We start from the raw sequence: 11314 nt of genomic DNA, 5'->3' as shown, positions 1-11314 counted from the left end.
TGTGCTACTCCCTTTACTGAGATGGTCTGGAACCAAACCTGCAATATCTCCGAGATATGCCTGTATCTGTGCTGGATTTGCAGATTTCTACAGAATAAATTGTGCCTGGACTGTTTTTGTCTTCCTAAAAGGGTGTAAAACACAGTATTATGTTCACCATATTCTTAATCCCTAAAGAGCGAGCTTGTGTGCATCCACTGCCCCCTGAAAGTCAAATTATCCAATCAACAATCTTTGAGATTGGTTGATAGTAAAGATTGTACCATGTTAACTGTCTTTTAATGTAAACTTCTCCGATGAAAACTTTTAGGTTATTCTATGCAAAACGAACATTTAAAAAGTGATTTCTTTATATCATCAAAATTACTACACACAGCACAAGATCTAGAACATTACCGCTATCTCGTACCTACCTATGTGTCTCGCCCTCTCTCTCCCCTTCTCTTGCTCTTAGTTTAGTAATTTTATCCATAGTTAAGTGTGCCTAAACTATCTGCAGGAGCTTCTCCAGGGTGTACACACCCAGCAGTAGCATTGCTACGTCAGGCCATATATTAGGATATGTCTAACTCTAGAAGATGATGCTAAATTGTTTTCCAAGGTACTTGTACCAATTGACACTCTTACCAGCAAAGTATTTGGGTTTCTGCTGACCCATGTCTTCCACAGCACTTGCTACTGTCAGCCTTAATTTTTGGTCAGTCCAATGAGTATAAAATGATACCTCATTGCTAATTTTCAGTTCTCTAATTACTAATAAGGCGGAGGATATTTTCCCATGTGTTTATTGCTTGTACAAGCTCATGCTTGCGTCTCTTGCCCTTGCTTTCTGTTGGGTGGCTTGGCCCTTTTCTTACTGATATGTAGGAATTCGTAATACATTTTGAATATTGTTCACTCTGTGTATGGTGTCCTATGTTTTGAATTTCGATTTCTTCATGATGTTTTTGAATAAACAGTGGTCTTAATTTTAGTTTTAAGGAAGTCAAATTTATTAATACTATACAGTTAGGGCTCTTGTTTAAGAAGCTCTCCCCTAGATCAACATAAGAGGTCTATGGTACTATATCATCTTCCAAGTCTTTAAAGTTTCGTTCTTTGCACATACGCCCTCAAATCTGTCTGGAATTTTTTGTGCATGGTACGGATTCCACCTCTTCCAACATGGATGCCCAGTTGTGCCAGTATCAGTTCTCCACAGGTCTCCAATGTGACCTCAGACATATCTCAAAGTTCCACATGTGCCCAGGACTCTTTCTGAGGTCTCCCTTCTGTTATGCTGGTCATTTTGTCTATATCACCTGCCAGGCCTGTACAATCTTAAATATTATAGCTTTATACAAGTCTTAATATCTAGTAAGTCAAGTGTGCCCACCTAATGCTTTTTCTTTAAGAATGTCTTGACTATTCTTGGCTCTTTGGCTCTTTGTTTTTTTCTGTTTTAGAATCAACTTGGCAACTTACACACACACACACACACACAGCCCTGCTAAGATTTGGATTAGAATTGCATTTCATCAATAGATCTATTTGTGGATAAATTAACATCTTTATAATATTGAGTCATCTTATCTATGAGCCCAATGTATCTCTCACTTTAATTAGGTCTACTTTAAGGTTTTTCAATAAAATTTGATTTTCTGCATAAAAGTCTTATACATCTTTTGATAGAATTTACTCCTAGATATCTTATTCTTTTGGGTTGCAATTAAATGATGTCTTCCCTTATTATGCTTTTAGCCATTTCCTACTAAACCCTCTGATTATTTCTAATAATTTATCTTTAGATTCTTTTCCATGTCGAGTCACATAGAATCAATAATGACAGTTTTGTTTCTTCGTTTACAATTATGTCTTTCATTTCTTTTTCTTGTCGTAACTCCCTGGCTAAGACTTCCAATACAAAGTCGAATAGCATCACTAATAGTGGGCATCTCTGTCTTGGTCAAAGGAAGTCTTCTCATATGTCTCCATTTGGAATAATGTATAATACAGATTGCTAAATAGATTTACTTAATTAGGTTAAGGAACTCCCCTTTTATTTCTAGGCTTTGTTTTAATCAAAATCTGGGATCGAATTTTGTCAAATAATTTTTTGGCATTAGATAAACTCATCTAATGGTTTTCCTTCTTTAATTTGTTGATCTGATTGATGAAACACAGACTTTCTCAAATTAAACCACTCTCGAATTTCAGGAATTAATGTTTTATCTTTTTAATCACTATTATTTGCCAGTATTTGGTGTAGGGTTTTGGCATTTGTGTTTGTTAGATTAGCCTGTGATTTTATTTTCCTATACCATCCCTATCCGTTTTACTGGCTATGTGGATCTAGTTGGGGAGATGGAAGTGGTCCATTCTCCAAAAGTTTGCAGAACTTGTTTGAAAACCATCTGGGCCTGGTGTTTACTTTGAGGGGCTGTTTCTACAGCTGCCCAATTTTTTAAACGTTTCTTGAACTATACACTAGAAAGGCAGCTCTGCTAAGTTACGTTTTTTCTAGAAACTTTACATTTTGTTTGTTTTCAAATGTATTAGCATGAGGACTACAGTACTCACTATCTTTTAAAATCTCTCTTGTAAAAGTTAACATCTTTTTTCTCATTCCTAATACTGTTTATTCTTCCCTTGTCAATTCATTATCAGTTTCTCCAGAGTTCCATCTTATCTGTACTTGCAGAATAATCTTTGTTGATCTTTGGTTGGTTGTTTGTATCTTTGTTTCTAGATTTTTTTATTACTAGTATTAAAAATCTTTGTTTTCTAGTTTATTATTCTCTGCCTTTTATTTATTATCTGTTTTCTGCTAACATTCTTTGGGCTTATTTTGTGTTCTCCTAAATTTTTAAGTTGGACATTTAGCCCATTAATTTTTTGCCTTCTTTTAAAAACTAGGCATTTAAGTTCCACTTTCTTGGCATCTTTTTTGGTACATTGTGCTTTCCTTATTATTCTAAGTATTTTTATATTTTCATTATAATTCTGTTTGGCTCTTGAACTATTTGGAAATATGTTTTTCAATGTCCATATGTATGACTAGTTTTATTTAACTTTTGATACCTACTTCTAACCCATTGGTTGAAGAACGTGATTTGTGTAATACCAATTCTTCAAAATCTCTGAGACTTGCTTTATGGCCTAGTATGTAATAAGAAAAAATTTTAATTATTCCATATTTGCTTGAGGAAAATGTATACTATCTATACCCATCAATTAGCCTTAGGTTTGTTGATTGTTCTGTTTAAATCTTCTGTATCTTTCCTAATTTTTTTTTAGTCTGTTTGATCTATCAACAATTAAGAAAGATGCCTCTAGTTATGATAGTGAATTTATCCGTTTCTTCCTATAGCTATAATAATTTTTGTTTTATATGTTTTGAGTCTCTTTTATTAGATATACAAATTTAGAGTTGTCTTATCTTCCTAGTGAATTGAACTACAGTTGGCTTTCATTATTTTCTGTATTTTTGTTCTATAAGGTTGTGGCAAACACTGAGTTAAAAAATAGTGAGCATTGCTCTTAGGGGAAATACAGGGTTAGGTTCTGTGAGCCTCCGATCACACCATTTTCATCAACTGATCAATACATAACCTTGTCTTCTGTGTGTTTCTTTCTAGAGGCACCTCATTTAATATATACTGTTGATTCATTAACATTGAACTCATGGCCAACAGCACTATAACTCATATTTGAAAGAAGCTTATCTAATACATGTATTTTCTCCTTAAGGCACATTGCAGCCCTCTTGTGCATAGAAGCACTAGACAGCACTTCAGCACTGAACTTGTGTGTGTGTCAGGGGAGGGCATTTTAAACAGCAAAATCACCAACAAGTGGCTTGCCTTCCCATGTGCCTTCATAATGATTGTTAGTTTGTTGTCTTGATAAGTATCCTATGGGTCTAAATTGGATACACTTTCTTTCAGAGTTTGCTTCTGCCTCTGGTCACCAGAGGGCGCCACTAGCAGGGACTGTGGCTTGGCTTCTCACCCTCTCCACCAGTTAAGTAATCTAACAGCTGTGCTGCTGGGCACCTGACCTAAGGCAACCTCTCCTCTCCCAGCTGTTGACAGCTCAGCCTCAGCTCACTCTTCTTAGAATCTTCTCCTAAAGTCTGTGAGGGCCAAAATAACTCGAAGGGTGTGTCCTCTGCACTGTTTTGCAATGAGAAGCCTTTTCAGACCACCTAGTCTGCAGTGATGCTCAAAGCTGAAAGAGTTTGAACTTTGCAACAGACCACACATTAAAAACTGGACTAATGAATTCCCGGGAAAGGAAAATGTAAGTTCCAGGTAGTCATTGTTGGACTTATTATTTCACTTTTGGATTTTTTTTTCTTGCTGTGGGTTTGGTTTTATTCACAGATTATTGGCAGTTTACTCAAACTCATTATACTCTCAGATTCACTTATCCCAGTATAAGTGAATCACACTTGATCCCTAGTCACTCTTTTTCTGATCCACTTCTGTTCTCATCACTATTTTTATACTATCCCCTCATTTTTGTGAATTGGAGCAATAACACCTTGCAGGCCTGGTATTCCCACAGGCCCAGGGGTGGTGGACCTGTGACCCTAGCCAGGCCCATCAGATCCTCCCATTCTTGGAATCTGAGTCTTGAGCCAAAGGGCAGAAAGACCAAAACAGCTGGAGCCGCTGAGCCAGGCCAACAGCAGGCTCTGCGGGCTCAGCTGGCTCTGCTGCCAAGCTGAAGGTCCCTCCCTACCCCATCTTCCCCAAGACCCAGTTCTGTGAACTAGCTCAGATCCCGCCAACAAACTGCTGTACTGCGTAAGAGTCAGAGGCAGTTTCTGTTGCTTCTGACCAAAGAAAACTTGACTGATCCACTGATCTACTGCTTGGAGTATATTTTAGGCCTAAGAATTTTGTCACATGTCCGATAAATGACTATTGCCTAATAAAATCTCTTCAACCAGAAGAACAGCAGCAGTCGCTGAAAAGCAGGGATGTTAACCCTGCTTAAATCTATAACTGGATGACATACATTATACCACAGTTACACAACGGTATCACCTATACACATTCAAAACCAAACCTTCTTGAAATTTTAATCCTTTTTATTTTTGCAAATTCTTAATCATTCACCTTTTATAGCTATTGCTCATATTTCTTACTATTATTCTGTAAAATCTTAAGTTGCATTCTTCTCAGACAGACACACTTTATTTATACATTAAACTGAAAGGAACACTTTTCACGTCCGCCGATAAGTACACCCTCACATTTTTCATGAAACATGCAACTTTGTTCATTGACGGTCCATTTCCTGATTTTTGATAAAGACTGGGTACGAAAATTATTTCGTGTTTCTCTTAACACTGCAATGAGATAACAACAAAACAGGTGCGATGATAAAAGGCCACTGATGCTTATCAGCATTGAAGGTCAGAGGAGTCGAGAGCGGTGGGGACAGGGGGGACCAGAGAGCAGGGCCCCCGTTTAAAGGAAATCTCCATGGCCGCACTCCATCAGTGACCTCCAGCTTCCATACAGTCTGCGTGAGAAAGAAAATCTTACCGCCTGGTAAGGACACGAAAGTCCAAGGCGAGCATGAGCTTGTGGAGGGCAGGAGGAAAGTAGGAGGTTTGGACTTAATCTTTAAATGTCGCACCTAGAGACCTCCCAGCCCGGGTTAGGGACTCTGATGCAGCATTAATCATAATTGCCAAGAGGCAAAAGCAACCCAAGCGTGCATCCACAGACGAATGGGATTTTTTTAATGTGGTCTTATTCAGCTTTAGAAAGGAAGGAAATCCTGTCACGTGCTACAACGCGGATGAGCCTTGAGGATATAATGTTGAGTAAAACAAGCCAATCACAAAAAGATAATTACTGTATGCCTCTACTTAATATGAGGGGCCTGGAGTAGTCAAATTCTTAGAAGCAGAAAGTGGAATAGTGGTTGCCAGGGGCTGGGGGGGAAGCGGGGTGGGAGTTATTCTTCAATGGGGACACGTTCAGTTTTGTAAGATGAAAAAGTGCTGGAGATACGTTTCATGACAATGTGAACACACTTAACACTACTGAACTGTAAACTTAGAAATGGTTAAAATGGTAAATTTTGTTAGTTTTTTTTTTTTTTTTTTTTACCCCAATGAAAAAGAAAGAATTTAACATCACAGGTATAGCAAAGTCCCCGAAGTGGCCAAGGTGGGCAGTCTCTGCCCCTTCTCCTTCCCCTAGATCAACACTACCATGACACACTCACATCCATAAACAATATGCAGCATTTTCTGTGTTTTTAAAATAGTCTCACACCATGTAACATTCTGTTGCTTGCTTTTTCACGCATTATTTTAAGATCTAGTCCATTTATTTTCATTGTTTTCAAGCATTCTAGACTATGAATATGCCTCAATTTATTTCTTCATTCTCCTGCTGAGAGAAATTTGAATTGCGTCCAGTTTTTAAATATTAACAATCAATCCAGCAGAAAATATTTTTTATAGGTCTCCACATGCAAACATGAATGGTTTTTTGTGTGTTTTGTAGAACTAACACATTACACTAAAGACACATCATCGCCTGAGTGTGCCGAGTGAATGTTATAATTAGTTTTCCTGGGAGGACACTTTCCTTGACATAAAATAAATCAACCTGTCATTATATTTCTCAATGTCAATGATCAAAGCCCCGGATTAAATGGAAAATGTGACCTAAACATGCTTTATCGGGTCATGACCTAGCAGCAAAGCCACACGTCCTGCCCCCACCTTCTCCTGCTCACTGGCCATTGCCCACGTCCACCCAGGACCCTCTTCCTTCCTGGGGAGGCTTGGAGTTTCCATGGGTTCAAGGCACATGGCATCCAGCCACAGCCGGGCACTTTACAAAGAACAAAACTGACCTTTTTCAAAGATCTCCTTGCAAACTGCATTGGTGGCTTCGAGGTCTGCTTTTCCTAATAAAGATGGCCGCGCTCAAGGCCCCCTGTGCGTCTCAGGGACTCGAGTGGACGGGACTCCACACCACTCAACGCTTGGACTTCAGAAAGGCCATGGCAGGCTGCTGTTGAAGGAGAAAAGCAAGCTCTAAAACAGCCGTGGAGTGCAAGCTCTGCACATTATAAAAGAGCTAGATGGAGAAGTGTGGGCCGGGCCACACTCACAGCCCTGCAGAAGAGACAGGCTGTGTGTGCACTGCGGGGGCACAGGTGTCTTTTGCTTCGCTGCCTTCTTTCCCTTGAGTAAGCCCATGTTGCTTTTACACAGTAAGGAACATTTACCAAATGCAGGCAGGAGTCCTTCCAGCCCTTCTGCGGAGCTCGAAGAGCACAATGATTTAAAAAACCTTCTATTATAATTATTAACAAAAATTACTGTACTTCAAAAACTCCACCATATCTTTACCACTTATCAGCCAATAAGCACTTACTGAATAAGAGTTAGAATGATTCGTGTACCCACCACCATAATCAATTTTAGAACATTTTTATTACCATTAAAAGAAACCCATACTCGTTGGCAAGTCACTCCGTATTTCTCTCCAACACCCGCCTCCAGCCACAGGCAACCGCTAATTGACTTTCTGTCTCTATGGATTTATCTCTTCTGGATAGTTCATGTAAATGGAATCATACAATATGTGGGAAAAGAAGAAATAAAGAATGACGGCGAGAAAGGGCAAAGAGATTAAGAAGTACAAATGGATAGTTACAAAATAGACATGGAAATACAAAGTGTAGCATAAGGAAATTAGTTAATAATGTTGTAATAAATATGTAAGGGGGAAGAAGAGTAATAGATTTAGTGGGGTGATCACTTTGTGAGTTATTTAAATTTCTAATCACTATGTTGTACAACTGAAATTAATATATTACTGTATGCCAACTATAATGGAAAAGAAACTCATCGAGTTGTACAATGTAAATATGAACAATTAATTATCTATTGTATTTCAATAAAGCCAAAAAAAAAAAAAAAAGAATGACTGCTTAAAATGTATTCAGAAATGATGAAAAATTTCTGGAACTGATGGCTCCAACTAAATAGAAGTAGATGGTTGCACAATGGTGTGACTCTACTGAATGCCACTGAACTGTACACTTTAAAATGGTTTACCCGTCAACAAGGTAAAGAGACAACCATCCAAATGGGAAAATATATTTGCAAGCAACACCTCCGATAAGGGCCTAATATCCAAAATATACAAAGAACTCATATGACTCAATAACAATAAACAAACAATCCAATTAAAAAATGGGTAGAGGACCTGAACAGACACTTCTCTCAAGAAGACATACAAATGGCCAACAAATATATGAAAGGATGCTTAACATTGCTAGCTATTAGGGAAATGCAAATCAAAACCAAAATGAGATACCACCCCACACCTGTTAGAGTAGGTGTTATCAACAGGACAAGTAATAACAAGTATTGAAGAGGATACAGAGAAAAAGGAACCCTCATATACTGCTGGTGGGACTGCAAATTGGCACAGCCACTACGAAAAATGGTACAGAAGTTCCTCAAAAAACTAAGAATTGATCTACCATATGATCCAGCAATCCCTCTACTGGGTATTTATCCCATAGACTTGAAAACATATATCCAAAAAGATATTTGAACACCAATGTTCATAGCAGCATTATTCACGGTGGCCAGGACATGGAAGCAACCGAAGTGTCCTACAATAGATGATTGGCTAAAGAAGCTGTGGTACATATACACAATGGAATACTACTCAGCCCTAAGAAGAGATGAAATACTGCCATTTGCGACAACATGGACCTTGAGATAATCATACTAAGTGAAATAAGCCAGACAGAAAAAGTTGAAAACCATGTGATATCACTTATATGTGAGATATAAACCTAAAAGCAACAAATGAACAGGACAAACAAACAGAGACTCATGGACATGGACAATAGACTAGTGGTTACCAGATGGGAGAGCAGGGAGAGGTAGATGGGGTAAAAGGTGTCAAATATTTGGTGACAGAAAGAAAACTATGAGTGGTGAACACACGATGCAATATATATGCCTTACTGCTAAACTGTACCCCTGAAACTTACTGGATTTCATTAACCAATGTCACCATAATAAAAAAATAAAATTAATTAATTTTAAAAATAAAAAGGAAAATGGTTTAAAAGGTCAATTTTATATTATTTGTTCTTTCTTGTAATAAAAAAAAAAAAATCCAAACTAAGGGAAACCAGTATTTGTGAAGTCTTTGGAAAGGACTATATCTAATTTAAGAACTAGTCTTTGAATATGAATTTTAAATGAGTATTTAAGTGAATAATTTTGATCATATTGTATTAAGAGAAACATTACCAGCAAACTATCACCCCAAACGACTGATATTTAAGCTTATTTAATTAAAACAGGGAGTTTAGGCATTTTGTTTCTTCAACAGAAAGTTATAATTTTAACAAAACAAATATAGGGAGTTAGGAATGTTTTAGTTGTAACTATGAAATGTGCTGTTGTTGCATTTTAATAGATTCTGCTATCTGCGTAGGAAAGGTTTCAAATGTCAAGTTTTTAGGCTGGCTTTGCCTTTCTCTTTATTTACAGACTAGGAAAGAAAGATAATCCTCCAGTTTAATACATTTAATCTATATATTGAAATACTTATAACACTTATTTTTACTGGGGACCAAAATCTCTGTTCAGTGTGTTAACACATATTATCTCATTAAATCCTCACAACAACCATGTGACATAGATTTTATTTTCTACATTTTAATGAGGTGACTCAGGCCCAGAGAGGTTAAGCAACTTGCCTAACATCACACAGCTAGTAATAGTTGAGCTGGGATGCCAACTTAGCCAGGTCTGTTTGACTTCAAACTGTAAATAACAAATGGTCTTGTAAAAAAATATACTGATAGGCACAGATGCTGATCCCACACAATGGTAAGAAGGATCTAAAAAGGATCTTCACGGGGCGTGTTTTAAAAATAGAATATGATGTAAGCTAACTGCTAGACTGCAGGGTCTTTGGGGGTGAGGCACCTGGTAAACATTTGTGGTTCACAAAGACACCTAGCCTGGCACTGGGCATAAGCAGTACTGGGTACGATGACGCCCCACTTCCTTATAATGAGGGGTTTAGTTATTCCACTGGCCCCCAAAGCGACATGTTTTGTGGAAGAAGTTATGAGTTAGACTGATCTTTAAATCTAATAACTTATAAATCAATACAATGGCATGTTTTAGAGCTTCTATTTCACACGGTAAGTTTGTAAAACATTATTTGTTTTGGACAACACCAGTTGTTTCAGAGGCTTAGAGGATCCCAGGAAAGTTGCAACAGAAATGGAAACATTTTTCCCTCAAGTGGGTAAGTTCTGAGCTCGCATTCATTTCCTGAGATGACCACATACAAATTATCACCCACCTACTGTCCAATGAAGTTCAGCCAGTGAATTTAAAGATTTCCATCCCCACCAAATGCCTGGCGCTTACACGCAATGATCATTTTGGCCTGAAGATGGCGATCTTGCTTGCAAGATTCTACATTCACCGTTTCTCTAAAGGGCAGCCAGCCGTGGGCACTCAAGAATATTAACGTCAAAAGGTTCCTAGGCAGAGAAGCTGCTATTTGCAAACAAGAGAAAACAACAAGAGAAAAATGCTCAAAAGCAAACGCGCCTTTCCTGGTTTCTGATCACTGTTTTAAGAAGGAACTGCTTTCCAAAAAATAAGGAAAGAAAACCGTTGGCTTTTGTCAGCTTACTGAAAATGTTAAAACTTTACCATTTTGGTGTTTTTTTCTTTTCTTCATTGCTGGCAGGTGGCTTTTTCATTTGTCTCATTTTCCAAGGCAGCTTAGCACCCGGACTTTCTTTTAAATGAACTCCCAGTGCAGGGGGCTGGACAGGTTGACTGACTCCACGGGAGAGTGTCTTTCTGTGGCTGTCAGGTGGCAGCATTAGAACATTATTTCCTCATCACTGAGACGTGGGGTTCCAGCCACACTTCAGTTTCCCTGCAGCCTTTTATGGTTGGAGGGTGCACCCAGGAGGCCTAGGAGGGACCTCATTACCAGAGCTCCTGATTTTGTATTGGAAATCAAGGTAAAGTTTTATTTGATTAAAAAAAAATTCCCTGTTGCTGTCAAAATAAACAAAACACCCTCAAAAGCCACTATTTAACAAAGGCCCAGGGGTGTCAAGTGGCCCAGAGAGGCAGCTGGGGATTACACTTCGTCTCTTGACTCCAGAATTAAATGAGGTTCACAAAAAACAAAGCCCTTTATAGAAATGGTGTTTAAATCTCACTGTGGTCAATTTGAATAGATTCTCAAATGTTGGTGTTCGTAAGCTCGAATTGTAAATAAAAGTT

General features: G+C 38.1%; 1 protein-coding gene across 1 annotated transcript in view; it reads right to left on the bottom strand.

Moving 5' to 3' along the window:
- PRSS54 (protease, serine 54) overlaps positions 1-11314 on the bottom strand; it is a gene marked incomplete at its 3' end in the record, with an annotated part of 38839 nt that overhangs the window by 16286 nt on the left and 11239 nt on the right. Inside the window, exon 2 of the mRNA XM_011379967.2 lies at positions 6868-7028. The remainder of the gene's footprint in view (positions 1-6867; positions 7029-11314) is intronic.

The sequence above is a fragment of the Pteropus vampyrus genome, unplaced genomic scaffold (genome assembly GCF_000151845.1).
Source record: "Pteropus vampyrus isolate Shadow unplaced genomic scaffold, Pvam_2.0 Scaffold379, whole genome shotgun sequence".
NCBI lineage: Eukaryota > Metazoa > Chordata > Mammalia > Chiroptera > Pteropodidae > Pteropus > Pteropus vampyrus.
Note: the sequence above shows the minus strand (reverse complement) of the source record. Positions and strands in the feature narration are given on the sequence as shown.